At 41.8% G+C, this 26347-nt stretch overlaps 1 non-coding gene and 3 pseudogenes across 1 annotated transcript; 3 read left to right on the top strand and 1 right to left on the bottom strand.

Moving 5' to 3' along the window:
- The first annotated feature begins 4456 nt into the window (after window positions 1-4456).
- Window positions 4457-6202, top strand: LOC148934874 (uncharacterized; annotated as a pseudogene).
- Window positions 6203-7318: 1116 nt separating this feature from the next.
- On the top strand, window positions 7319-7390 carry TRNAT-GGU (transfer RNA threonine (anticodon GGU)). Its single transcript has one exon. It is a non-coding gene; the product is annotated as a tRNA-Thr (tRNA).
- An 829-nt stretch (window positions 7391-8219) lies between these two features.
- On the top strand, window positions 8220-9470 carry LOC148934872 (uncharacterized; annotated as a pseudogene).
- A 5961-nt stretch (window positions 9471-15431) lies between these two features.
- Window positions 15432-25179, bottom strand: LOC148934871 (uncharacterized; annotated as a pseudogene).
- Between the last annotated feature and the right edge of the window lie 1168 nt (window positions 25180-26347).

Raw genomic sequence — 26347 nt, 5'->3', positions numbered from 1 at the left:
GGGCGATGGTTTTAACTTTGTTAGGACTGGATGCCACGATTAATTATATAGCCGAGGTACTTAAGTTCGGTAAGACAAAAATTGCACTTTTCGGAGTTTAATTGGAGGCGGACGTCGCGCAGTCGACGGAAAACTTCCGTGAGATGTGTTAGATGTAATTCAAAAGGGCTGACAATAACGATGTCGTCCAGATACACGAACATGTTCGGTGTTCAAGTTCGGGGCCGAGTATGCTATCGAGGAGACATTGAAACGTGGCCGGTGCGAAATGTAGTCCGAATGGCATGACCTTGAATTGCATCAGTTCTCGTCCGGGTACTATAAACGCGGTTACCGGTCGGCTTTCGGGGGCGAGGGATATCTACCAATATTCCTGCTTCAGATCGAGGGTAGATAAATAGCGCGCGCCGCGGAGTTTGTCCAGAGTAGCGGTGATGTGTGAGACAGCAGGTACACATCTCATTCGGTCACGTTGTTTATCTTACGGAAATCTATGCATCAAAACCGATGTTTGCCGTCTCTCTTTCGGACGATCATGACGGGGGAACTCCACGCACTGGAGGAGGGCTCGATGATGCTCTCGTTCTCCATCTGTTGCACTTCTTCGATGATCTTTTGCATCGCGGGGTTTCGTGATTGATACCGCTGTTTGATTGGCACAGGTTGTTTACTCGGATGACGTGTGTAATACGGTTGGTTGACTCTTTCACGCTCTCGAATTTTTTTAATTCGCTATTAAGAAAGATTATTAATTCGCGGTCTTCTCGGGGCGTGCGGCGCATTAATCCGGCTGTGACGGCGTAGGAGGGGTGATGCCACGTTCGGTGGAGGGAGCAGTGTCAGGAGGTGGGCCCATAAATCTATGTCTATTAGGATCGTACTATCTAGAGTTGGTAGGATCTGGTAAGTGTGTTTGAAGTGTGTTTCTTTGGTGTGTAGTTAGGAGTAGCGAGATTTTCCCGCTAGTATTGGCGAGTGCCCCATCGGCTAGATGAATCTGGCTTTCGGCGGGGGTGACTTCGTACCCAATTTCTTGGGCGTAGCGTGCGATCTCGGAATTTATTTGAGATTTCGGACCTCGTATCCAGAAAGGCGAAGAATTCGCGAATGCCGATTTTGACGCGGATGTGTGGGCGGGGTGTATATTCTACGACGGCGAGTTTCCCGGCCGGGGTGTATTAGCGGCGATTCCGGCCGTCGCGGCGTTTCCTAGATGGGGGTGGCAATCTTTTGTAAGTACTCCGTCCTTGTCACATTGTGAACAAAATTTCTGGAGGGGGGGTCGTTTGCACGAGAACCGATCATGACCGTTATTTGCAACTCCAGCATGTATTCTGGTGATCGTATGGAATTGATTGCGACGGAGGGGGGGGGGGGTTGCAGCTGTATTCACACATCGTCGACATTCACGACATACTTCTTTATTCTCTATTTCGCGGACTTTTTGGATTTCTTCGTATTCAGCCGCTTGGTTGTAAGATCATGCAACGTAGTCTTTTCGTCTTTTCGTTAATCCGGACAAATATTTTATACTCAGCTCTCATGTTTTCGTAGAGTCGATCTTTTCTGGTATTGAGTGATTTCCCGCACGGCGCATTAATGTGAGCATATGAGTGACATACTGTGAGAATGTTTCGTCAGGGCGTTGCCTCCGATCGCGAATTTCTTGCGCTAGTTTTATTTGGTAACGACGCGGAATGAAAAGTAACGGCGAAAATCGGCTAAGAAAGATGATCATTCCTAGCCTGATCATTCATTCTCGTTGTTTCGATACCACGACAGGGCGTTGCCTTTAAGTAATTCGGGCAGCCCTTCCAACATTATCTCGTTGGAATACCGGTATTGTCTCTGTAATTCAGTAAGTTTCTCCAGGAATGAGAGAGAGTCGCGATTGTCGAAGTAGCACCCCCATTTTCGGATTTGATTCATTATCTTTGCATAACCTGGTTCGGCAGGAGGTAAGACGGGAAGAGGTGTGGCGATCGTGGATGGTTCAGTGTCTGTGGATGTTCCGACTTTTACGGTAGGCATGATGTGGATGAGCGTTAGCGTACGTTCGTAAGCGGCGGCGGAGATCTTCGAGAGTCGCGATTGTGTCGAGTGATGATGGTACACGAAGGGCGTTTTGCTTTGAAAGGTTTTGTACCCAGACTGGCATCTGTGATCCCCTTTTTTTTCCTTAAAACGGTCCCTATTCGAACGCCATGGTACGTCCCTGCGCGGTCGGACAATCTACGCTACGAATGCAGGGACGTCAGCTCGGAGATGCTCGTCGAATGCCGGGTTCGGGAAAGAATTGCAGTCGCCTGATTTTAATTGCTCGAAATAATTGGTTTCCGCGTAGCCGTTCGTGTATGGGTTTCGTTTGTCGCTTTGTGATATTCGTAGCGCAGTTGAATCGTGAATGCGATGGGTGTCGCTAGAGCGTGCGTAGGTCGTATACACAATGCGTTGCTAGGCAATCGGGCCCACGTTGTGTCGAGCGTTGAGACGCACGGGTTGCTAAGCAATGGTGGACGCTCGCGGTGACACGGTGCTTTGCGTATATCGCCGGAAAGTCCGAGAGCACTCCGACTTGTTGGACGAGACGGAAATGAGAATATCGCGAGCTTTCGATATTTCGTAGAAAGTCCAAGAGCATTCCGACTTTTTGGATAAGAAAGAAACGAGAATACTGAGAACGCTCGGTATTCGTGTGAGAAAAATCTGAGAACATTCCGATTTTTCGGGAAGGAAAAAACGGAAATACTGAGAACGCTCGATATTCGTCGCGAGAATCTTCTCGCGCTGTTCAGGTCGGATCGGTTTTTGAAGCGGTTTTTGAAGCGGACGGGTCGGATAATCAAACAGGTCTGAATGTTTTACGAAAAATTCGCCAGGTATATCCATTTTTGTGTTACGTGTCAACGCGTAATTTATTAAGAGCTATCAAGCCAAAACAGCTGATCAGTCATGCCGCCGACGCGTGACAGATCAGAAGCGCGCGTGTATCGCGGTTACGGTCGGGGATGTTCGGGTGATTTCGGATGATGTGAGCCACATAGTGCGCGCTAGTAACGAAGCATTTGAAAATGCTCCATTACAAATATAAATATTACTTATATAAATCTTTATATAAATATAAAGATTTCTTTTATTTTTTAAGTAAAAGTATTGCATTTTATGTTAAAAAAAAGAAAATCTTAAGTTGATATGTAATAATTATTTACATTACGTTTATCCAGTAGGCAAACGCAATACATATATTGGCAGCACATTACTATTCACACAAGACTGAGAAACCTTGGCTAATGCACTTCCAATGTAAACGTAATATTGTGTAATTATTGGCATGTAATATTGGCAGCACATTACTATTTCTTCTGTAATCAATATTCACATAAGATTGGAGGATCTTGGCCAATGTACTTCTAATGTAAATGCAATGCTGTGTAATTGTTGGGCATTGTAACATTAATAATATAACATTAATAATATATTTGCATTCATTCCATAACCAATATTGACTTTCCATTGGGAAATAACGACCAATGTACTCCCAACATAACCAATGTATCACCAACGTTGAGCCAATGCATTATGCTACTAGAAAACACTTTCTTTACGCAGATATTACTAATATCCAAACTATGAGCAATTTAAAAAAAAAGAATTGTTCTTAAAGTCATAGTAAGCTTAAGGGAAAACCAGATAAGTTTGTTGACTAATAAAAATATTATTATATGACATATTAACTTAATAATATATTTAAAAAAAAGGTGCACCTGAAATAAATGTTAAAAGTATGTTATTTCTCACTTCTCACTTCTGGAATTGGATTTGATGTTGCAAGTCTATCGCGGCGTTCGCGACGGCTGAAAGGTCTATCGCGGATCTTTCTCCTTCTAACTGCAAATTCAGTATTAGGCGAGTGACTTGTGTCTTCAGACACAGTTATTAAAATAATTAATAGATGGTTATAAATGGTGATTGGATATAAATAAGTAAACATATACACATATACATAGATACATACAATTATTGTGACAAATATCACGATAGCAATGGATTTTCTTTGCCTCAAATGAACATTATCATTTTATAAAATTCATTTACGCATCTGTATATGTTTGTTTATACAAAGTGTACCGCAACTCACGATTTGTCTTATTAATTTTAAAACGGTCTCGCTTTTCCCGCGCGGCTATAAGTCGGAAAGGATAATTCGGATGGGATAGATAGAATGGAAAGGAGCCTCTCCGTGAAACTCATCTGAAATCGGCTTCGATATTTTGATAACAAGATAGAGCGAACTAGCGGCGGATTAGAGATCTTAGATAAGGATCTTTCTCTACAGAAATGGAAAAAATATCGACGAAAAATTGATAGTAGATAATCAGGATTCGGCGTGGGAGTAGGATCAGAACGGATCCTACGGGAGTGATGGATTAGGATTCGGAATGGGAGAAAAAGACAGAATGTTTCGTGGCGCGGTGTTTCGAGCGGTGCGAGAGCGTAAAGTTGTTAGGAACGGGGCGCAAATATATGCTTCGTTATAATTTGGAATCAACATTTCCTCATTGAAAATATCTCCGAATTACAAGCGATTGAAAAAAAAATTATTTGCAAAATGATTGTAAGGTTAAGAGAAATGAACAAAATGAATTTATAGACTTTTTTTAGTGAGGAAGGATCAAACAATGCACAAACTAAACAAGCCAGACTTTGCAAAAAGCATATTTTTTTCTCAATTATGAAGTACATATCTCTAACATTAATGGATACAACTTGAATTCTGGAGATTGCAATTGTTTCAGCAGCTGAAATACAAAAATTATTTATAACCATTTCTTTTTCATCTATGAAATGCAAATTATTCAAGCAAATATTTAAAGACAAAAAACTTCCGCTTCCGGCGCAAATAGTGTGGATACGTGGATTTTGGCTAAAGCATTTGTGGTAGGAAGGTGTATGTTTGAGAGTGAAAGCGGTGGAGTGAGTGAGAGAGAAAGAAGAAGTGTGTACGGGGCGTGAGAGCGAGAAGAGATCTAAGGCATGGGTGAGGATAAGGGAAGCGAAAAAGGACTTATAGGATCAGGAAGACTCAGTTAGGCAAGCGCCACAGAAAGTAAAGAGTGTAGTAAAGAAGGGAAGGCGATAGGCAAAGTCGAGTGATGAGTGAAGGTAGAGAGCGCGACACGGTAAACGTTAAGGGGAATTTAAGAGGAGAAAAGGTAGATGTAAAAGAGAAAAGCGGGAGCGTGGGAAATATTGAGGACTACGTGAAAAGGAATCGTGTGGGAGGGAGAAGAAGCGAAAGAGGAGGAGATCTTTAAGAAAAGCAAGGTGACAATGAGATCTCCGGAATTGAAGTTGATAGGAGGCGAACAGGAAAAAGGGGAGGCGGAGAGTAGGGACGAGAAACTTAGAGGGATAATAGGGAGGTGGAAAATGGAAATGGAGGAATGGAGATGATTAAGGAGATGAAAGTATTCAAGGGATGGATGGAGGAGATAAAGGAGATGAAGGAAGAGATGAAGGAAGAGATACAGGAACAGAAGGTGATGCTAAAGGAAGAGATGGACAAGATAAGGAGAGCGATGAGGATGCAGGAGAACTGGGAGAGAGAAAGGAAAGAGATGAGAAGGCAGATAAGGAGGTTAGAGCAGGAGATAAAAGAGATTAAGGAGAGAGGTGGGACTTGGGGGGGGAGGGAAGACGAGGAAAGGGGAAGGAACGAGACATTTAGAGAAAAGAATGGAGCAGCTGGAGAAATATTATAGAAGAGAAAGAGAGAGCGCAAAGGAGGAAGAATCTAATTATAAAAGGAGCGAAGATAAAAGATGGAAAGAGGAAGGAGGCGGTAGAGGAGTTATTTAAGGGGATAGGGATAGAAGTGGATATAAAAGAGGTTAGGAAAATAAGGGGAGAAGGAAGGAGAGACGTTATGGGTAAGACTGGGGGACGAGGAACAGAGAAGAAAGGTATGGGAGGGGAAAAAATGATTGAAGGGCAGGAGGGAGAAAGTTTTGGAAGAGATTGGATGTGGAGGGAGAGGAGAATGAGATGGAGGTTAGAGGAGATTGCGAGGGCAGAAAAGAAAAAGGGGAAATCAGTATGGATAGGTTATGGAAAGATAAAAATAAATGAGATGTGATGGAAATGGGACGAGAAAGAAGAGGTTTTGAAAGATTGGAAGGGAAATAAATGAAGAACGGAGCAGGGAGAACAGGAAAATATAAAAAACGGGGTGGCGGGGAGGGCATAGGAGTGGCGAAAAATGATGAGGAAGATAGGGAGGAGAATGAAGATAGAGATGGAGGATGGCATTTTGAAACGTGGCGGGATTGGGGAATAAAGATAAAAATGTTTGGGGAGTGGGATGTAATGGAGTGCTGGTAGAAATATAGGTGGAGAAGCTGGTTAAGATTAAAAGAAAAGCTACCGAAAGGATACGAGTAGGGGATTCAGTATGAAAGAAGAAAGAGGAAAAGAAGGAGGGCAATCGGCGGGATAATCGGGGGATAAGAAGGGAGAAGATGGAAAAGGGGACGAAAATAGAAGGAGAAGAAGAAGGAATAATAATTGAAAAAATTAGATGTGAAAAGAAGAAATAGAGAGTGGTAGGAATATATGTAAAGGACGACAAAGAGAGAAAGCTGCAAAAGACGGAGCAGTGGACAGACAAAAAAGAGAAGCAGAGATAAAGACAATAGTAGGGGCGATTTTAACGCGAGAACAGGGAGGGAAGGAGGTGAAGTAGAAAAAGAGGATGAGTTCACAGGATGGGGTGTTGGAAGGGGGGAAATGTCCAAAGACGGAACTAACAGAAAAAGTAGGAAGCTGATCGAGTTTTTAGAGAGAAAGGGATGGAGCATCTTTAATGAAGACACAAGAGGGGATGAGGAGAGCGAGTACATGTTCACAGATAGAAAGGAAAACACGATAATCGATTATGTGGTAGGAGACAAGGAAGCATAGGAGAAGTGAAAATACATGAGGATTGGTGACAAAGTGAACTTGGATCACCCCGTGGAAATCTGGATAAGAGGAAAAGGAGGAAGAAAAAAAGGAGAAAGAAGAAAAATGTGAAGAGGAATCTGGAATAAGGAAAGAAGAAAAGTGTTTAAGGAAAAATTAGGAGAGGGGACTCGAACCATGCTTGATGCAATCTCTCCTGTCGTGCTCCAGGAGGATTATTTGTATATTTGCCAATGGCGTTGTAGGGTGTCACCGTTGCAGTCCGATCGAGAGAATAGGATCATCACCTCTCTGGAGTATCGGTCATGGGGATATTGACGTGTTATTCTAAATACGTTATTTGCGATAAATATCACATGCCTCGGTAGTCGAAGGGATAAGATGTCTGCCTGGTAAGCAGGAGATCCAGGTTCGATTCCTGGCTGAGGTGGCATTTTTTCGCAAAATAATTACGAGTTTTCACGACTAGTTCGTGGTCGGGTCCCGCCGTGACGCACACCCTCCCTTCTTATTTGGGCTGGGAGGAAATGAATGGGGGGGAAAAGAATAGGAAAGGATAGAGGGTAGGTAGGTTAAAGGAAGCGCTGAAGGAAACTGAAGGTGAGGGGAAGGAGGGAAGGATGGTGGGACAAAGAATGTGAAGAAAAAAAGCGAGAGATGAAGAAAAAGTTAAGAGGATGAAGAAGGACTGACAAGAAGGAAGAGGAGTACAGGAGGAAAAAATGAGAGTATAAAGAGATGTGCGAAAGGAAGAAGAAGGAAAAAAATGAGAGATGAGAGAGAATGGCGAAAGAGGCGAAAAGGGAAGGCGATGTCTGGGCAATAGTAAACAGGGAGAGAAAGAAAAAAAGGAGAATTAACGAGGGAATTGAAATGGAAGAATTGAAGGAGCATTTCGCGAAAGCTGTTGGGGGGGGGTAGAGAATAAGATGATAGGGGGGAGATAGGGAAAAAGGAAGATGGAAAAAGGAAAGTAGGGGAGGGAGATGATGAAATAGAAATAAGTAAGGTGAAGATTAGGAGAGTGATAGATGGATTAAAAGAGGAGAAAGCAGCAAGAATAGATGGAATTCCGGGAGAAGTATGAAGATTTGGAGGGGAGGGGATATACGGGACTGGGTATGGGAGTTTTGCAACAGGGTTTGGAGGGAAGAGAATTGGCTACGAAGCTGGGAGGAAGGCGTGATTGTACCAATATTGAAGAAAGAAGGAGGAGAAAAGATGGAGGAGTACATAGGGATCACACTAATGCCATTTAAAGGAAGAAATGGGGAAGGGCAAAACTGGAAGGGGAAAGAGTGTACACCCTGGCATATGCGAACAATATAGTGCTGTTGACAAAGGAGGAGGATGACATGAGGAATATGATGGAGAGACTGGAAAGATATCTAGATAAAAAAAGAATGGAATTAAACGCAGACAAAACAAAAATTATGAGATTTAGGAAGGAGGGAGGAAAGATAGCAATGGAAAGGAAGGATAGTGAGGAGGAAGTGAAAGAGTTTAGATACTTGGGATACACGTTGCAAAGAAACGGAAGGCAGGAAGCACATATAAAGGAAAGGGTTAGGAAAGCGGCCGCTATAATGGGACAGGTATGGAGTATTGGAAAGAAAAGATTCAGAGGAGAGTGGAGCAGGAGGCTGTGGTTATTTGACAGGCTGATATGGACAATAATGGGATACAGAGTGGAAATTTGGGAGTGGAGGGAGAGGGAGGCAATAAAAAGGTTGGAAGAGAGATATATGAAGTGAGTGCTGGGAATGAACGAGAAAACGCCGGGGTACTTAGTTAGGGAGGAACTATAGAAGGATAAATTAAAAAGTAGGGCGGAAATGAGGGTGTGGGGCTATGAAAAAAGGCTAGGCGAAGGGAGAGGAAGAGAGTTAGCGAGGAGGTGTTAGGAAGAAGTGAGAGACAGAGGCAGGGAAGAGAAAGGATCCTCAGGGTGGAAAAAGGACAAGAAAGAATTCTGGGACGATAAAGAGGGCTGGAAGAAGTAGAGAGAAGGACAGAAGAGGGGGAGATAAGTGGTGAAGAGATAATAAGGAAAGAAAAAGAATCACAAATAAAAACAAAGAGTGGAAAGATGGGAAAAGATAAGAGATCGAATTATAATAAATGGTACAGAGAGATAAAGGGTGAAGAAATACCAGGATACTTGAAAAACGGATGGGAGGGAAGAGTTCAGCAAGGCTCAGGCTGGGAAGCGAGATAAGAGAAAGCAGATTTTGGGAAGAAGAGGAAAAACTAAAATGTAGGATTTGTGAAAAGGAGAAGGAAACTTGGGAGCATATATGGGAGCATATATGGGAGCATATATGAAAAAGCTGCAGTCAAAGGGAAGAGGAGAGAGGGGGATGACAAGAGAGTTGTGACGTCAGGAGAGCCAATTGGTAAAATTTTTCCTTCTCCTTTTTATCCCACTTGCGCAGAAGCACCATTATTCTAACCGCCGAAGTTGGCAACAACCGGCTCTCCTGCCGTCGACGTACCACGTGATGCGCCTCACCGCCAGTACACATACACCATAGTAAACATAAGTATTATATAGGCAACCTCATAGGTTGCAAATTATTAAATAACCGATAATAGTAAGCATTTTTCCTAAAATAAGTAATAAAATTAAATAATAATAAATAAAATAATAAATAGTAATAACAATTACCACTTTCCTTACTCATAGCATAATCACCGCCGCTAATTTACACCGTTAAATAATAATAATACTAATAGGTTAATACTTAATAATTAATAATAAATTTAATGACAATAGTCAGATTAATAATTAGTATATCAAATATAACACTTACATCAATAACAAAATCATGTTAACAATAAATCTAATTAATTGCAAGATTATTACTACAACAAAGCTCGCGTTACTGTTGCGCGCATCATCTCCAGTCAGCCGCGCGCTGATTGGCCGACCAATGACCACTATAAATATGTATATCTAGCTTAGCTCTATAGTCTATGCTGCCGCCAACGCCACGTGCGTTGGCGTACCCACGCTACCGCCATGTTGCGCAACAGCGCCGCCGCAGGCACGCGTTGCAGCGCGCGGCCATACTCGTTCACTCTTGTGCGCGTCGTCGACCAGTGAACACCGCGCGTTCCTAAATCCTTGTCTCGTTCAAATCTAAGTGTATTTAAATCTCTAGATTTAGTTCAAATCCTAACTATTAATATTTCAATTTCTAGTTTAATATATATATTATTAGTATTCCGTACTATCTTGTTCGTGAGTGTAAGTAAATTCAGTGAATATTTAAATATATCGATTTTTACTTAACGCCACGTGTCCTTCATTATCTCATCCCTTGTCTCCGAGATTCCGATAATAACGGATGTGTTCGCGAGGCTAAAGAGATAACGAGCGTTCATAATAACTCAAGTCTTCTTTTATCGAATAATTAACGGCTAAAGCAAGAATTTCGATCGTTTCTGGGGGCAAGGTATTGTGCGTCATCCGCACTTACCACGAAGGAAACATCGGACTTCGAGCACGCAGTAGCTCCTGCATTCCAACGCGACGCCGAACCAATGCGTAATTGGCTCGCAGCCGAATGTAATATCCCAACCGAATGTAATATCCTAACCTTTTCATTAAATATAATATACGCCTAAAGCCTCTGTCGAATGTCTAAGCCACGGAAAAATCGCGCGGGTCGTAACAATGCACTTCGGCGACTCGAATACGACCGCCGCGATTTACGACCACAATGCAATCATCGGCGAAGGAGTGACTTACGACGGCGAGTACGAACTCCTCGTGCATGATCGCCTCTGAAGCGCCCTGCCAGCCCCATCCGTGCCCGTAGCAGCTTACCAAGGAAGCAGTTTTCGACCACGTGTCTCCCTCGAAGAGTATCTGCATAGAGCAAACACCGAAAGGTAAGTGAGAATTATGCATTGAGTTTTATTTCCGGTTGCTTTCGCGTTTTCCCACCGGGCATACGTTTACACCGGTGAAATATAGGGTATACGTATAAGAAAATTAGATGTAAACGAATATAAGTATACTCGTCGTGCTCCGGATTCTTTCGGTTACATCATTCGCTTTGTTCGCGTCGAGCGACCGCCGCATAGTCGCATCACTCGACCGGAAAGATTTTACGATCGACCCTTTTTTTTGCCTCCCTTGCTACTTTCCCTTAAGGCATGCAGGGTTTTGAGCCGCTTTACCGTTGCGTATAGAAATATTCTAGTTTCGAAATATTATTTAACGTTGAGTATTCGCCGCGTAATGTTAACACACGTTATTTGACGTAATGTGCCCGCCTTGTTTCCTCGAGCCACGAGACTCACGCACTCACCCAGCCGCCGTATACAAATATCGTATGAGTACGGTGCGTTGCCTTACCACATTTGGATATCGACGCGTAGACGACACTACCGCCGAATCGTTCCCTAACAGTGCCGCATATCTGTGCTTTCGATGCAAGGAAGAAATACCAGAAGGAACGCTTACGTATCGTCTGGAACTGGCCCACGCGTTCCAGTTTGGGTACACTTCCGCCCGGGATCATTGTGATAGCTGCCGTACCAGTCTCGTGATAATCCGCGACATCGGCTTTGCCCCGAATGCACCGAGGTTTTTATCGTATCTCTGGAAGTACTCAGGGAATTAGGTAACACCATAGAAAACATCTGCGGACGATATTACCTTGACGAGACGAATCCCGCTCCCAACGGCATTTTATCGCGCCGGCTAACCAATTTCTCCGTTTCATTGATCCGCTCACGGTCAAATAATTACTTGACGTCGGTTTAATCGCAAGGTCAGCCGCGTAATTTGCTGAAATTCCTCGGGAGCGTTTTCAATAATTTGCCGCCGAGCTTATCGGAGGGGTCCCCACGGTCTTGACGTAACAGAGTGTCTGATGGGTACTGGGTGATGAAGGAAAGGGAGAATAGTAGATGAGAGAATTTGAGAAGGTGAAGATAGAAGGAAGAGGGATAGAGAGAAAGAGAAAAAGAGAGAGAGAGAGAGAGAGAGGAGGGGGAGGAATTTGAGGGCGGCACATTCTCGGTCAAAGACATGATAAGCAAGCGAGAGGAAACGGAAGTCCAACATAGCGGTGTGTGTGTGTGTGTTTGTATGGAGTCGTTCGGGGATCGGCGTGGGGGACAGGATGCCAAAGGTCCCTCACCACGGACGATGCCGAACGAATTAAGCGGGAGATGCGATCTAGGTTAAATTAGTATAAGTTAGTGTAAATTTAGTTATAAGATTAGACATAAACATGTAACAGGAGAATTCTAAACCCAAGGGGGTAGATATTACTACTACTACTACCATTACCAGTACCACTACCACTACCACTACTACTACCACTAACACTAACACTACCACTATCACTACCACTACCACTACCACTACCACTATCACTACCACTACCACTATCACTACTACTACTACTACTACTACTACTACTACTACTACTACTACTACTACTACTACTACTACTATTGGAAGATACAGCTATTAAAGCAATGGGTTGTTACGTTACGGGCCGCGACAATCCACGGAGAGGGATGCCGAGCGGCACCGAACAAGAGGGATCACGTCTGCCGGTTGGCAACGCTGCCAGCGATCGAGCGGCAAATCGCTAGCGACGAATCGGTCGAACTGCGAAAGTATCACGTACTCCTGATTGCTTTTTATTCTTAGCGTTGAAACAGCGAGAGAGAAAAATTTAATAAACGTCGCGAAATGATGACGTCAGATGCAGGATTTGACTCGTCGATGTAAAAACATCCCTCGACGTTTTCGATAGGTTCTCCCTCTTCCTCGAGCACGTGCTGGGCGGCTATGTATATCTCAGAGCATTCGTCGCAATGCTCTATCTCACGGATATAATTGAAAGAGGAGCGCGACAGCACTCGCAGAAATCTAGGGGTTCGGTATATCCGAATTTAAATGAATGCGACAGGGTGAGACGATAAGTGAGCATGCCCTCGGGTATCAATTCCTTGCACTGATAACAAAAAACTTCCGCGCTGTTAGGAAAACTACTGGCGGCTGAGTTGTTCACGCGACGATAATCGAAAGCAGTAATGCAGCGTACTAAACTGACGCGATGTCTGAAGACCGCACCCGGATGAGTGCGCGAGTTGCCTGCGGTATTAAATCGAGGAAGGCACATCACGGCGATTAATTAGTAATTTCGATAAATGCGAGGCGCGTTCGTGCATGTTGCTAGATAATATTTCAGAATATTTTGGAATATTTTGGAATATTTTGGATTGAGAAATCTGAAACGAACAAATCGACGCACGGAGCAAAAAACTGTACCCAAAAAAAAACAAAGGGTCGGTCGTAAAACCCTTCCGGCCGAGTCGCTTTCTTTATTTTTTGTGCGATAGACGGTCACGTTTACATTGACGCAACGAAATTCTTTTACGATGTAAGCGTCATTCCGAAATATACACGTGGCGCGTAATTTTCATATATTGTTTAATGAGATAATTGCAATACACGCGGCGAAGCCCTTACATTTAAATCAACGAGATGACGCGAGGATTCCCACGCGCGGGAAGCTTATATTTCGTTTGTTGAATCAATCAATTCGCGGCTTAAGATGCTCTACGCAGGTACTCCTCGAGGGAGATCCGAGGCCGGAATTGGAGTTTGCTCGTCGAAGCGGCAGGCGCCCTGACGGGACCGGTCGTCCAGAGCCTGTCGTGCACCAGGAGCTCGTACTCTCCGAACCTGGCCATCTCGCCGATGGCCTCATTATGGTCGAAGATGGATGCCACGTGAAGATCATACTCCAAATGACGAATCGAGGTCTTCCGACCAGCGCGATTCTTCCTGCCTTTCGGCATTTGCGTGAGGCTTCGATTGTTCAATTGTTAAACGAAGGTTTTCAAAGGGTTGTCGTTCAGCGGCGAGCCAATTCGCGTTGCGTTTCGACCTCGTGTATGAACGATTGAATCTATCGCAGACAAGAATTTCGAGTCTCCGTCGTGGTAAGTGCAGATGAACGCACAACACTTGCTCCGGGAGAACTTCGGCATTTCTTGCTATAATGGATGATAAATCAATTTTGAGAATTGTTTAATAACGCGTGAAACCTACCTCGCGAACATTTTCACTAATCGATGCGGTGACGGTACGCGCGAAAGAATAGACACGTGGAAGTTCAATTATAATACTAATTTATTTAGATATTCGATTCAAGATTACATTCATGGGATATCGTTCAATAACACAAAAATGAATAATTGAGACTATTTATTTAGAATTAGAAATGAAACTATACGCTAGAAGTCGAATTACGTACTAGAAGTTGAACTATATACTAGATGTGGAAATAAGACGTTTGACGACGCGCACGAGAGTGGCACGTGTTGACGGTTTCGCGGCGCGCACTGAAGTGTCGGAGTTTCGGCAGGCACTGCAGTGCTCTACTGCGGCGGCGCAAGATGGCGGATGGCATGGGTACGCCAACGCACGTGGCGCTGGCGTGGCGCGGGTTATGTAGCTAAGCTAGAAGTATATATCTATGGCGTGCATTGGTTAGCCAATCAGAACGCGGCTGACCGGGAGTAATGCGCTGTAACAGTGTTGAGAGTTTTGTTATAGTAATATTTTCTTATAATTAATTGATCGTCTGTGTCGCTAATATGAGCTTAATATTAATATTGATATTGTCACGTTCGCGGCGTTACTTCCCGAGATCGCGATATTCGGCGGAGCGCTTTCGGAAAGGAAGAACACTGTTTAAGGAAAAACTCGCTCTTTATTAAACTAACGGTACAGAAACGCGTCCGGCCACCGCGGAATCTGGCCGTCAAATCTGTAAAACAGTCGGAGAACGACGCGTTGCCAAGGGCCGATCCTCTATTCAAATTCTTATCGATTGATATTGATTATCTTTTAGCAGCGCCGAACGGAATACCGCACGGTCGCAACACTGCCCCCCTCTTCATAAAATTGTCGTCCCGACAATTCTTCCTCTTTTAAGAACTTTCTCTTGGAAAAGACTTCTGGGCTCCTGGCGACTTCCTGCCCTACCCTGCTGCCTCAGGTTACCGGGCGCCGCTACTTCCAATCCCAGTCTTCTCTACTCTTCAGAAGAATCTTATTCTTGAAATTCTCGCGCGTTTCACCCTTGAGCTTTGCGCACTTCTCTCTTCTATTTTTCGAGCAAAGTGGGGGGTTATCGTCGTAGACCCTTACGTCTTTCTAAAAGACACACTAAGCCCCTGCCTCGGCATTCGCCCATCGTCCCCCGGAAAAACCACGACTCGGAAAACCGGGGGCGAGGCAGACTTCTTTTCAGTTTGAAGCACGAGCTTAAAGATCTTGCTTGGTGCTCAGGCTTGAGGATCTCCCCATGACGCTTCTTACGACGGAAGGAAGCTTAAAGAAAGATAAAACAGAACACAGTAACTCAAAACAATTAACAAGAAATAAAAGTAATGTCGAAATTGGAAAACCGGGCTCCGAAAACCTCTTCTTAGAATTCTTCCCTTTCTCTATACGGAGCTAACCTGTTGGCATGCACAACCTTGCTTTTCCGACCACCTGAACGAGAAATATAGAAAACTACATCACTAATTTTCTTAATTATCTCAAAAGGTCCCTCCCAATCGTTCTGTAGTTTGGGAGACCTACCCTTCTTACGATGAGGATTAAATAACCAAACCTTCTGTCCTTCCTCAAAAACGGGATGCCTAGCCTTTCGATCATAGCGGCACTTGATCTTCAAAGACCTTGATTCTAATCTCTCTCTTACTCTCTGATGAATTTCATCCAGCTTCTGCCGCAAATTTCGAACGTACTCCTCCGCTGACTCGGAAAAACCATAACTGGGAGGAGTACCTCTCAGCAAATCCATCGGCAAGGTAAGATCTCTTCCGCAAAACAATTCTGAAGGAATTACGCCTGTAGCCTCATGTTTAGAGGTCCTATAGGCAAGAAGAAACATCCAACGATCCCAATCCTTTTGATTCTCTTCAACAAACTTTGATAAATACTGTAGAATTGTCTGATGTTGTTTTTCAACTTGACCATCAGACTGAGGATGAAGAGCGGTCGTCCTCGTTTTCCTAATTCCCAAAATTCTCATCAATTCTTGAAAGAGCTGTGATTCAAAATTCCTTCCTTGATCAGTATGAAGTTCCAACGGGACCCCATATCTAGAAACAACCTGATTAACCTGACCTAACCTAACCTAACCTAACCTAACCTAACCTAACCTAACCTAACCTAAAAATTTCTGCTACCGTAGTAGCTCTCATATTTTTCAAAGGAAAAGCTTCTACTCATTTAGTAAAACAATCAACAACAACTAGGAGATACTTATTACCTGAAGAAGAAACAGGTAACGGGCCTAATATCCATCTGAATCCTCTCAAAAGGAGCTCCCGAATTAAAGATCTGCAAAGGAGATTTCCCCTTATCTGCAGCTCTCCTCTTCGCAATACAAATCTTACAGGTTCTGCACCATTCCTCAACATCCTTCTTACAAGTTGCCCAATAAAAACGCTTCCGGATCTTTTCCAGTGTTTTATTGATCCCGAAATGCCCTCCAGAAGGAGTATCATGAGCTTCTTCTAAAATCTGCTTCACTTTGCTTCGCGGGACCATCAACTGAAGAAAACTGTTTTTCAAATTAGGAGCCTCCCATCTCTTATGCAAAATCCCATTTTGGACTTCCAAGGCATGCCATTGATGCCAATAGATCTTGGCTGACAATCCTTTCGAAGAAACTTCCTCCCAAGAAGGTCGCAAATCATTTTCTTTGGCAAGTAAAAACCCAGTTCCTGATCCTCTATTTGAGCCCTTCGCCAATCCTCAGAAGAATTCTCACGCAAAACAATACGAACAACTACTTTATCCTCAAAAAAACCTCTCTGAACTTCCACTTTAGAATCTACATTTTTCTTCTACACAAGGGCGTCTCGAAAGACCATCGGCATTACCGTGTATAATCCCCTTTCGATGAGCAACATCAAAATCGTATTGTTGTAACCTTTCTATCCAGCGAGCCAATTGTCCCTCCAAGTCTTTGAAGGACATCAACCATCTCAAAGAAGCATGATCAGTTCGAATAGAGAAACTCTTTCCGTACAAATAATGATGAAAATGTTTCATCGAATCTACCAAAGCTAATAACTCTCTTCTTGTTGTGCAATAATTCCGCTCAGGTTTGTTCAAAACCCGACTATAATAAGCAATGACCCTCTCATAGCCGTCCTAAACTTGTGAAAGTACCGCCCCTATTCCAAAACCTGAAGCATCCGTATCCAAAATCATTCCCCCTTCGGAAAGGAAAGAAGAGGTGCGGACGTTAATGCCTGTTTTAACCTCAAAAATGCTTCTTGACATTGCTCAGTCCATTCAAATTTAGTCAAATTCTCAGTTAACTTAAATAGAGGTTTTGCAATTGAAAAAAATCCTTTAACAAACTTCCAATAATAAGAGCAAAATCCAAGAAAACTTCGGACTTGTTTCTTATTCTGAGGAACTGGCCACTCAGTGACCGCTTCAGTCTTCTCAGGATCCGTAGCGATCCCGGCAGAAGAAACAACATGACCCAAATATTTTACTTGTCTCCTAAATAAATCACATTTCTTTGGGTTAACACTAAGTTTCGCAGCACGAAATCTCAGAAGAACCTCTCTTAAATTCTCTTTCATTTTCTCAAAGGTTTTGCCAAATACTATCACATCATCTAAATAAACCAGGCAAATTTTCGAAAGTAAACCCCGAAGCACCCGTTCCATAAGACGTTCAAAGATAGCCGGGGCATTACACAGACCAAAAGGCATTGCAACAAATTGCCAAAGTCCATTCCCCACAGAAAAAGCAGTCTTTTCCCTATCTTCGGGACGAATTTTCAGTTGCCAATAACCACTCTTCAAATCTAGAGTAGAAAACCAGGCATTTCCCGATAACTGATCAAGAAGATTGTCAACCCTTGGTAGCGGATAAGAATCTTTTTTCGTAACCGCATTCAATTTCCGAAAATCAATGCAAAATCTAAGAGATCCATCTTTCTTCTTTACCAAAACTGCTGAAGAAACCCAAGGGCTTGAAGATTCTTCAATTACCCCTTGTTCTTTCATGTCCTCCATAATTTTTTCAACTTCTGAACTCATATGAATTGGAATTCTCCTAGGAGCCTGTTTGATAGGACAAGAATCCATTAACTCAATTTTATGTTGAAGAACTTCACACTTTCCTGCAACAGCTTGCTCCGAAAACACGTCACGAAATTCTCGCAACAATGTAGCGAAAACTATTCTCTGATCTTCCTTCAACTCTCGGGAATTATTATTAAAGAATTCTTCCAACTCCGCTGGCACAGCTTCGTCCTCTTGCTTAATCCGACGACAAAAACCTTCCCTATGACCTCCACGGAGAAAAGATTCTATTACAGTTTGCATCCCTATTCGTGAAAAGAAATCCGCGCCCAAAATACAATCCTCTCCAATATCGGCAACGAAAATCGGTAACTCTAAATCAAATCTCCCTAACTTTATCTTAGCAAACATTTTAAAACTGATCGGGACTCTTTCCCCCGGATATCTCAAATTTTCTTCCTTTGCTGAAAAACGCTTCCCTTTTCTCCCTATAAATTTACTACTCACCAAGGTCACATCGGAGCCCGTATCCAATTTAAAAAAACAATCTTTCCCATTAAGAGAGCCTTGAAAAACAAAATTTCCTGATTTTTCATACCCTCTCTCAAAACGCCTACAAACACCTGGGGCATTTCTTCCATTTGTCGAGCCCTCCCCTGTAAGTTCGACAAAACCTATTTTCCCTGCTGTGAAACAGAAAGTGATAGACACTCGGAACGGAAGTGCCCTTGTTTTCCGCACTGCCAACATTCCTTTTTCTCTTGAATTTTAAAATTTTTCTTGTTCTTAAAATTTAATCCCCTCGTTCCACGAGATTCTACTTTGAACCCGTTTAAATCAGGATTGCTCTTATAATTCGAGCAATCTTTAACCTCCTTAAAATGAAAATTTCTCCGCTCTTTTAAACAATTCTCCCTAATAATTTTAATAGCCAAAGCTCTTTCTACCGCGGCCCTCAAAGATGTTAACCCTTTTAGCTGCAATGTCTGTTTAACATTCACATCAGACAATGCAACTACAAATTGAAAACAAGCAATTTTGTCACGAACTCCGGGAGAACATTCAGGATAAGCTAATCGAGATAAACGCTCGATATCCGAGCCTAATGCAGCTAAATCTTCTCCGAATCTCTGTTTTCGATTCGTAAATTGATAATAATAATTTTGCGAGGATAAATTTTCTCCAAAACGTAGCTCTAAACGCGCGACCAAATTTTCAAATTGAGAGTTCTCAAAATCCATGCCCCCTTCCAAAATCGCACGCGCTTTTCCTCGGAAACATGACGCTAATACGACAGCCTTCTCCGCGTTTCCCAAATTATTCGCCCGCGCAATTAAATTAAACTGCGTAAGATATTCGCGCAACGGAACACTACCGTCGTAAATATCGGGCTTAAGTTTCAAGTTGGAATTAAAATTTGAAAAAGGAAATGACTGGCCTGATATCGGACGTTGCGAAATCTCTTCCTGCGGACCGGGCATTGAAAATGTTTCCGTCTCTCGACGAGCGCGCTCCTCCCTCAGAGAGCGAAGCTCCTCCAGCGTTAAGCGAAGAATCTTCTCCAAGTTCGGAGACGCCTCCGGCCCTTCCGCTCGAATATAGGCCCTTTTTCTCGCAGAGATCATTCTCCGACTTTTCGCCTTTTCCTGTCCAGTCCCCGTCTCTTCTGTTTGTCGCTCCGCCATTATCTCTCACACACACACACACACACACACACACACACACGAAAAATTCGATCCCGGACGAGCCCCCAAAATTGTCGCGTTCGCGGCGTTACTTCCCGAGATCGCGATATTCGGCGGAGCGCTTTCGGAAAGGAAGAACACTGTTTAAAGAAAAACTCGCTCTTTATTAAACCAACGGTACAGAAACGCGTCCAGCCACCACGGAATCTGGCCAAATCTGTAAAACAGTCGGAGAACGACGCGTTGCCAAGGGCCGATCCTCTATTCAAACTTTTATCGATTGATATTGATTATCTTTTAGCAGCGCCGAACGGAATACCGCACGGTCGCAACAATATATTTAAATATATTTAAGGAATGTTTATTATTATGATCTAGATATGTATATGTATATATTTAAACATTGTTATGAGATATTTCGTATATTTTTATTAAGTATTATTGTTTATAATTAATAAGGGAAAGTAATAGAGATGCATATTTGCTAAATATCTATGATTATTGAGGAAGATGATTATAGTATATTACACCTAAGAGAAATAAATATGGCGGGGTGTGCCGGCAGGAGAGCCAATAGCTGTTCTCGGTCGTCAGCCCGGCGGTGAGCCACGTTAAGACGATATTGCGCGGTAGGAAAAAAAGTATATGGCGGCTCTTCAGACGTTACAAGGTCTTTTATACAAAAAATTTTTTTATTCTTTACAATACAGTGATGGAGAAATTTTAATGTTTTGAAGAAAATCTTTAAAGTTAAAATATTAAAATATGCGATACCTGTGCGTCAAATAAATTGCCATCTGCCATTTCTTGGTTATTTCTCCCTATATCGTCTTTTAAATCTAAATGTAAAAATATACTTTTTTCATTATGTGCAATTCACGAAAGATATTTGTGTATTGCAACATAATTTAATTATTATTAATATATAATACTTAAAATACTAAAAACTTAAAATACGATTAATATATATTTCAAAACAAACCAATATTCTCTTCGGGTAACCGTATTATGTTGTTCAGCGTCAAAATAAATTTCTTCAGCGAATATCTACAACAAATATATAGAAGATATATGTTCATAAAATAAAAAATTATACAATAATTTAAAATACATGAACTGAAAAAAGATTATAAAATTATAAAAGTATAACTGTAATTACTTTAAATAAAATAAAATATAAATTACCTTTTTGAGGTCTTCGATAAAGATTGTGCTTCTGCAATACGTTTATCGCGAATCGTATTGTATACGAATCTGTAATCTTTTTACATTGTACCCTTCTACCGATTCTGCGATTCGTGCCGCACTCCTGCGCGTGCTTTCTCCGGTTTAATGTAATGTGACGTCAGGAGAGCCAACGGGTAAAATTTTTCCTTCTCCTTTTATCCCACCTGCGCAGAAGCGCCACTATTCTAGCCGCCAAAGTTGGTAACAACCGGCTCTCCTGCCGTCGACATACCATGCGATGCGCCTTACCGCCAAATATACACTATATACTACATAAATATACACTATAGTAAAAATAAGTAATAAAATTAAATAATAATAATAAATAAAATGATAAATAACAATAACAAATCATGCTAACAATAAATCTAATTAATTGTAAAACTATTTCTATAATAAGCCTTGCGTTGCTGTTGCGCGCATCATCTCCAGTTAGCCGCGCGCTGATTGGCCGACCAACGATCATTATAGATATGTACATCTAGTCTAGTTCTATAGTCTATGACCGCTACGAGCGCCACGTGCGTTGGCGTACCCACGCCATCCGCTATCTTGCGCCACGTGCGTTGGCGTACTCACGCTACCGCCATGTTGCGCAGCAGCGCCGCCGCAGGCACGCGTTACAACGCGCGGCCATGCTCGTTCACTCTTGTGCGCGTCGTCGACTAGTGAACACCGCGCGAGCGTCGTCTCGTTCAAGTATAAGCGTGTTTCAACCTCTAGACTTAGTTCAAATTGTTTCAATCTCTAGTTTTAGTTCAAATCCTATTAATAGTTCAAATTCTAGTTCGATATATATAGTGTTAATATTCCGTGAGTGTAAATTCAGTGAATATCTAAATATAACGATTTATATTTAACGCCACGTGTTCTTTACTATCTCATCCCTTGTCTCCGAGATTCCGATAATAACGGATGTGTTCGCGAGGCTAAAGAGACAACGGGCGTTCATCATAATTCAAGTCTTCTTATACCGAATAATTAACAGCTAAAGCAAGAATTCCGATCGTTTCTGGGGGCAAGGTGTTGTGCGTCCGCACTTACCACAAAGGAAACATCGGACTTCGAGCACGCAGTAGCTCATGCATTCCAACGCGACGCCGAACCATAATGCGTAATTGGCTCGCAGCCGAATGCAATATCCTAATCCTAACCTTTTAATTAAATACAATATACGCCTAGAGCCTCTGCCGAATGCCCAAGGCATGGAAGAATCGCGCGGGTCATAACAACACACTTCGGCGACTTGAATACGACCTTCACGTGGCCGCGATTTACGACCATAACGCGATCATCGGCGAGGAAGTGAGTTACGACGGCGAGTACGAACTCCTCGTGCACGATCGCCTCTGGAGCGCCTTACCAGCCTCATCCGCGCCCGTAGCAGCCTACCAAGGAAGCAGTTTTCTACCACGCATCTCCCTCGAAGAATATCTGCGCAGAGCAAACACCGAAAGGTAAGTGAGAATCATACATCGAGTTTTATTCCCGGTTGCTTTCGCGTTTTCCCGCCGGGCATACGTTTACACCAGTGAAATATAAAGTATAAAGAAATTAGATGTAAACGAATATAATTGTACTCGTCGCGTGCAGGATTCTTTCGGGTTGCATCATTCGCTTTGTTCGCGTCGAGCGATTGCCGCATAGTTGCATCACTCGACCGGAAGGGTTTTACGATCGACCTTTTTTTTTGCCTTCCTTGCCACTTTCCCCTAAGGCATGTAGAGTTTTGAGCCGCTTTATCGTTGCGCATGGAAATATTTCAGTCTCGAAATACCATTTTAACGTTGAATATTCGCCGCGTAATATTATTTGACGTGATGTGCCCGCCTTGTTTTCTCGAGCCACGAGATTCGCGCACTCACCCAAGCGCCGTATACAGATATCGTAGGAGTACGGTGCGTTGCCTTATCACGTTTGGATATCGACGCGTAGACAACGCTATCGCCGAGTCGTTCCCTAACCGTGCCGAATATCTTTGCTTCCGATGCAAGGAAGAAATACCAGAGGGGACTCTTAGGTATCGTCTTGAATTGGCCCACGCGTTCCAGTTTGGGTATACTTCCGCCCGGGATCATTGCGATTGCTGCCGTACCAGTCTTGTAATAGTCCGCGACATTGAGCTTTACCCTGACTGCACCGAGGTTTTTATCGTATCTTTAGAAGTGCTCAGGGAATTAGGTAATGCCATAGAGAACATCTGCGGATGATATTACCTCGACGAGACGAATCCCACTCCCAACGGCATTCTATCGCGCCGGCTAACCAATTTCTCCGTTTCACTGATCCGCTCACAGTCAAATAATCACTCGACATCTGGTTAAATGCAAGGTCAGCCGTGTAATTTGCCGAAATTCCTCGAGAGCGTTTTCAATAATTTGCCACTGAGATTATCGGAGGGGTCCCCGCGGTTTTGACGTAACAGTAAACTGTGTTCATCTAATTGACAACCCTTTAAAAACTTCTTGTTCCTTTAAGGATGACATATATGTAATAAGGGCATAATAATTTTAATTAACAATTTTAACATCGGTGAGCGCATCGGATGAACGCATGATCTTATCTTTATCATTATGTACATTGAAGATGACTCAAACGAAACGTTTGTTCTATATATTTAAGTTATAATAAAGAATGTCAATTGCGCACCGTAAACAGCGCTGATTCTCATTTGCTCATTTACCATATCATATTTAATACCGAAAATCACTTTATTAATATATAAAAATATATTTACGACATTGTACAAAAGGCGTAGCAATAATAAATAATACACACCGAGAAAATTCCAAATATTGGGATGAATACTATCAAGTTTATGAAAAATTACGAAAAGAAAACTCTCTAAATGATTTGTCCGTATGGATGTAGCAAAAACGGAGACTTTATCCTTTAAGCCTAAAAGGAAGCCAAGTGCGTCTCAAATAAACAATAAACTGCAACACCATGGAATACTCCGCCGATATTGTATCGGCTTCTTCTTGAACTATCTACAATCTTTGCTCGAACATATTAACCGAAGCTAATGGTAAAGCCATGGTAAGACCAAGAATTCTTCTTGGCGTAGTTAATCCTAAAGTTTTTCAACATCTTAACACGGCCTATATAAAGAAAGTAAAAATAAATATAAATTATAAATCAAGTGCGCGCGCGTGTGTGTGTGTTTGAGTGTGTGTAGACAAACTTCCAAGATTATTAAATATTTCAACCTGACTATTGCAGATATCCTATATGTACCTGATTGAAATGAAACCAGCAGCCGATTAATCGCGAGTTTGGGAAAATTTCCCTTGCAATTGTCATTGCTGCGCATTCATGACTGATTGCACATTTTTCACTGCATTTGGACGCGGTTCCTTGATTTTCTGCCAAATTGCGTTATATATATATATACCCATCGTACGCTTTTCGCACAATGCAAAGAAGGCAGCTATACCCTGAAATAAATATATCAAATAAAATCTGTGACGGAAAGGATGCTTAAGAATCCACATTTCATCTGAAATCATTTCATGCTACAGCTGTGAGAAGAATATTTATAAATTTTTCATAAAGTATTAGGCAAAATTAAATTGTCATAATCACATTTGTGTAAAGTATTATATATGTCTCAAGGATAACGCACAAACATTTTATTGACATGTGAGGAGCTGTTAAATTGATTGCTGTTAAACTGAGAACTGTTAAATTTATATATTCTTCACATACAACTTATGTATCCATAAACCGTATATGGATGGTGTATAATTGTGCGAAGGATGGCACTCTGGGAATCACTTGCACACAAAAAAATATAAATTTTTTGAAAAATATTATTTTGACATCGTTTCGTCTTATCTCTCTTAACTTTAGCTTTCTTTCATTGCTAGCGATTATATTAAATAATACTAAGTCTTAAATATTGCTTGCCGAAAATGTACCATCCATATAAATCTCTGTAGTTATTACCAAAGCATCTAATAGAGCATTACTAGTAAATATAATTGTTCTATAACCCTCATCTGATAATACCGTTCTCTTAAAGATATGTTGAACTGGTTGTGAATGTTGATAATTCATCAATATCACATCAAGTTCGATAATCATTTGTTTCCGATTTTTGATGTAGTTGTTCTCTATAGAAAAGAAGGTTTCTCATAGCGGAATAAGATATTTTCGTAGTTGCTTCTGGATTTCTGTAAAAATAAAAATTAACGTAAATTATATAAATTTATGCTTCTTTTTTACTGGAAAAAAAGATAATATAAAATTTCTCTTTATGATTTTATTCACTAAGATAATGAAGAGGAAGAAATATGTATTCTATTCGTTTAGTCGGATTAGTCGCGAAATATCAGTCTTTTAACATATACACGCGCGTGCGCACGCACACGCACACGCAAACACACACACGCAAATATGACATATCCGTATAATTTCAATATCCATTATTTCAACAATATTTACTAATATCGTTTGACTTGATTAGATGGCGTGAGCGGATGTGTAGTGATCGAGTGAAAATATTTAGATAGCAAATAAGATAGAATAAGAAAAGCGTGCAGTCTAAGAATATAGAGAGAGAAGACAAAGGTAGGTGAGGAGAAGGTATAGAAATGAAGGCTAAGGGAAGGAGTTTTAAGAAGACGATAAAAGGTTGGCAGCAGAAGAACTATGAAAAGGGAATGATGAGGTAGAGATCATTAGAGTAGATAAGGTAGGAAAATTAAAAGATAGTAGGCAGAGAAAGTTGGTTACGGAAGGTAAAGGAGTAGATGAAAAGGTAACGTTCAAGCCAAGTAAGGATAACAAGGAGAAGAGGAAATTAAAGAGGAGTTAAGAAATTAAATAAGAAAAGAGATAGAAAAGTTAAAAAAAGATAGAAAAATATGCAATAGATTTATAGAAGAGTGGAGGGTAATGGAGAAATTGTGGAAGAATAAGATTTCTAAGATCAATGAGAGTATGATAGCGTTAGAAAGATGGGTGAAAGAAAAAATAGAGGAGATAGAGAAAGTAAAAAAGAGGAAAACGAATATAATCAAATAGTAGTATTAAAAACAGTAATTGTGCAGAATCAAGGTCGGTTATGAACGAAGAGAGATTGAATAATAGAGAGGTAGGTAAATTAAAAAGATGGGTCGCGGACAAGAATAAACAAGAAAGGAAATATAATATAATAATAAAAGGAACGATGTTACCAAAGAAAAAAGAAAAAGATAGGAAGGAATGTATTAAATGGGCACAGCGTTTTATTAAGGATAAAATTAGGGTAGAGTGCAATGTGATTTGGAGTAACGGAGTTGGAATAACGGACCAGTGACGATTGTGAGATTGGAAAATGAAGAAAGTAAGAGGGAGGGTAATGAGAAATAAAAATAGATTAAAGAGTG

Source organism: Pogonomyrmex barbatus, unplaced genomic scaffold (genome assembly GCF_055798465.1).
Source record: "Pogonomyrmex barbatus isolate J1 unplaced genomic scaffold, ASM5579846v1 scaffold7, whole genome shotgun sequence".
In the NCBI taxonomy this organism is placed as follows: domain Eukaryota; kingdom Metazoa; phylum Arthropoda; class Insecta; order Hymenoptera; family Formicidae; genus Pogonomyrmex; species Pogonomyrmex barbatus.
The sequence above is the reverse complement of the archived record's forward strand: the minus strand, read 5'-3'. Positions and strand labels throughout refer to the sequence as shown.